The 3,507-nt window shown below is 35.8% G+C and overlaps 1 long non-coding RNA gene across 1 annotated transcript; it reads left to right on the top strand.

The window, feature by feature from the left end:
• Window positions 1-2,074, top strand: LOC125828750 (uncharacterized). Its single transcript, XR_007443058.1, has 2 exons — window positions 1-44; window positions 1,718-2,074. It is a non-coding gene; the product is annotated as an uncharacterized LOC125828750 (long non-coding RNA).
• Window positions 2,075-3,507: the final 1,433 nt, after the last annotated feature.

Below are 3,507 nucleotides of genomic sequence, written 5' to 3'. Positions count from 1 at the left end.
TCCTGGACTAGCAGTTGCATCCTCACGTGCAAAACCATTAGCAGGTATTATAGCTGTACTATCTTTTTGTAACTTTATTGTTTTAATGGATTATGACAATTCATGAGCACATGCGTTGTTCCTAGATTGACAAGTTATCATCATACTTCTTTTATAACTCTCATATGCTCTATCAGTATAATTTAAACTACTTTCCGTTTTCTTCCCCCTTTTTTCGAGTTAATTCAATCTACTTAATTTAATCAACATTGAAATCATTTCTTGCTAGTTCATATGGGCATTGAACCTTTTCTAATGTGCAACCATTTGTCATGACCACAATGTTAGTCAATTAGAATTTGCAGAGATGGGGTTGTGGGCCCAAAACACCGAGGCATTAGGTTGAACCCTCATGAAGCAAGAATAATTAGACTACTTATATCATTCTCATATGTGATTTTAAAAAAAAATATTCATTCCTTTTTTCAAATGGTCTGATGATGTATTTCTCGGCAGAAGTGGTAATTTGTACTATGATTGCTCAATTAAAGATTAAAGTTATCTGTATTATATAGACAAGTCTATGTTGGAGAGATAAAGTGGAGAAACTTCACGGGTGATCCAAAATTTTCCTATTATTTTGTCAATTGAGATTTCGATATAGAAGGATCTCTTTATTTCTTCACCACAGGTTCTCACATCATTTTCTTGAAAAGATGTTATCTCACCGTGGGTTGTCAATGCTTTATTGAAAACTGTTATTGCATTTGTTCAGTATTGTTGAAAATTCACTTTTCTTGGAGTTGTGGCTTCTTGAAGCAAAGATGGTTCTGCACATAAATTGATGTGGTAACTGCCATCATTGATGTAAACAGAGCCTGGCTTCAAGTATTGCATGTTATTATTTAGTTGTTAGATGATCGCAAGATTCTTGCGCCTTTGAGGATGTCTCTTCAATTTGCCTATATGTGATTGAAGCATTTGGTGTCAATTGATTGGGTCTTGACTAATTGATCAAATTTCATTCATAAACACATGTCTGTTCTCAAAGCTTCTCCATATTTTCTAAGGACAGAGTGTCTATCCGCTCATTTCGATTTGAAATCTATTTTTCTGCTCTATTTGCTGGGCACTAACAAGTATCAAAACACTTGGTCTATGTCCGAATTTGCTTGATACACTTTCCATCTTTATGCATCCCAAAACTTTCTACCCCTTTTCTAATATGAAAATTTCTTGTTTCCATGAATTCAAGCTAAATAAATTGAAACTATTTCACATCAATTTTATGAATCTCGTCTCTTCTATTATTTTGAATGTATCTCGAATTAATTTCTGTATATCAATCCATTCAAAATCTTTTATTTACTAGTCAAATTTACTCAGATAAGCTGGTCTAAATTGGCACAGTGTGATTGGACAAACAATATGATGATCTGCGTGAACTGTTAAAACCTTCTGACATCAAACTATAGCATCTGAATACATATCTCCCTATTTCCGAAAGTCAAGGGGGTATGTAGGTCATAGTTAAAGTACATTCATTGAGGAATGTTGGTTTAAGGTTGAGTTTGGTCAATCCATCTGTATGCTCGGGCTCCTATAGCCAGCAACATCTTTGGATAATTCTAGCCTATTAATGAGACCAAATAATGTGTTCTGTGCAAATGTTCTTTTTTTTACAATTTCTGTTTAATGCAAAGATAGTTCATCGTCTTTTGATTGTGGACTACTACAGCTTGGATGAATGGCTTGGAAGTCTGTTCGATTGAAGCTGATGTGGACAAGGCTTCGTTAATTTTGTCGGTGGGTATCTCTACCCGCTACATTTATGCGACTTACAAGAAAAAATCCTGTATCCACAAGCGAAGCTGAAGCTTGGGAAGCAGCAAAGAAAGCCTGTGGAGGTTTGCACTTCCTTGCTATTCAAAATGACCTGAATTCGGATGATTGTGTTGGATTCTGGCTTCTGTTAGACCTGCCACCTCCTCCTGTATAACTTGATAAATAGAATACAAGGTTTTCCTTTGTACATTCTCTTTTATTTGCTCATTTACAGAATGCAGAGAGGCATCATAGCAATTAGATTGTAATTCGAGTTGAGAATTTTTGTAAGATACAGTTGTTTCAGAGAAATGGCGACGTTTTGCTCTCTTTGCATTCACTTCAATGAAATTGTATCAGACAATATCCTGGCATCTTTACAATTTTCGGTCCACAGAGAATAGAGGATTAAGTTGATTATGTCTATTCGATGTACTCATGAATAACAAATGATTCACATATTGTTTTTCCACATGAACAATCACCAATACACCTTCTTGTAAACTAGACTAACCTCCACAAGCAGTGAAAATTCATAATCAATAATGCCTTCTAGTTTAAGGCCTCTTTTGTTTGTATTAAGATTGAGACGTTTCAATTTGAATACAATCTAAAGATTACTATATGTATCTATCTTAATATTAACATGTTGTCTCTAGATCTGACACTAATAATAATTAAGACTGGTTTATTTTCAATATCTTAATGTATATATGAAATTAAATTCCATATCAATAAAATGTTACCAAAATCGTATTTCAGCATGATAAATTTATCTAGTGATAGAAAATAATATTTGAGTGATAACACATCTGACTTGCATATGAATCATTTAATATACCAATGATAGGTTACTGGGACAAGATCCAACGCTCTCTGCTAATATGTGCTGACTACTAATACTCTAGATAAATTGAAGCCCTCTGAAAGCAAGGAGGTCTCACCAAAGTCGAATGAAAATGATCCTAATATGTATATGCTATCGTGATTACCTGACTTTGCATTATAAAATGATGCATTGTTGAATGATGTCAGTACATGAAATGTACAATAGCTGAAATGTAACAATTGGCTCAAATTGAACTGTAATACCTCGGACTTGGAAAAGGTAAAAGAGGATTAACGAACAAGTCTACAGCCCTAAAACAGACCATGGACCCTTCACTGAAACCTAAACGGCTCATAAAAGGGACCACAATCTGTTTAGGCAAGTGGATTGGCCGTTTAAAGGCTGCCAAGAAAGGAGGCCACCTGGACGGACCCCTAAACGGTCCGTGAAGCCATAGACGGCCCGTTTAGGGGAGGCTGCCCAGCCGTCTAAGGCTGCCAAGCAAGGGGTCTCCTAGACGGCTCCCTATGCACCCAGTGAGGCCTTGTATAGACCATCCAACCCTCTTTTTAGGTGACTCCATCAATTTTTAAGCTAGTGTCATTTTAGTCTTTCCTCTAAGTGTTTGTTACCTAAACTACGTCCTTTTAACCCCTATTTCAAGACCTATATAACTGAATTAAGTCCTAAAACTACCAATTCTAAATCATTCATCTAATTCCCAAATTTCCCTCCAAGTTCTTTCCCAAAATTCTCTCTAAGGCTAAGAAAGAGGAAGTTAGGATTTCAATCACCAAGGTCTTAATTTCACCATAGCTTTTAGGCACTTATCTCTAAGGTATGTTAGTCTTCACCTATGTAGGAGTCCTTTCCTC

Source organism: Solanum verrucosum, unplaced genomic scaffold (assembly GCF_900185275.1).
Source record: "Solanum verrucosum unplaced genomic scaffold, falcon-dt-bn FXZP01000021.1, whole genome shotgun sequence".
In the NCBI taxonomy this organism is placed as follows: Eukaryota; Viridiplantae; Streptophyta; class Magnoliopsida; order Solanales; family Solanaceae; genus Solanum; species Solanum verrucosum.
This window is presented reverse-complemented; position numbering and strand designations above follow the sequence as displayed.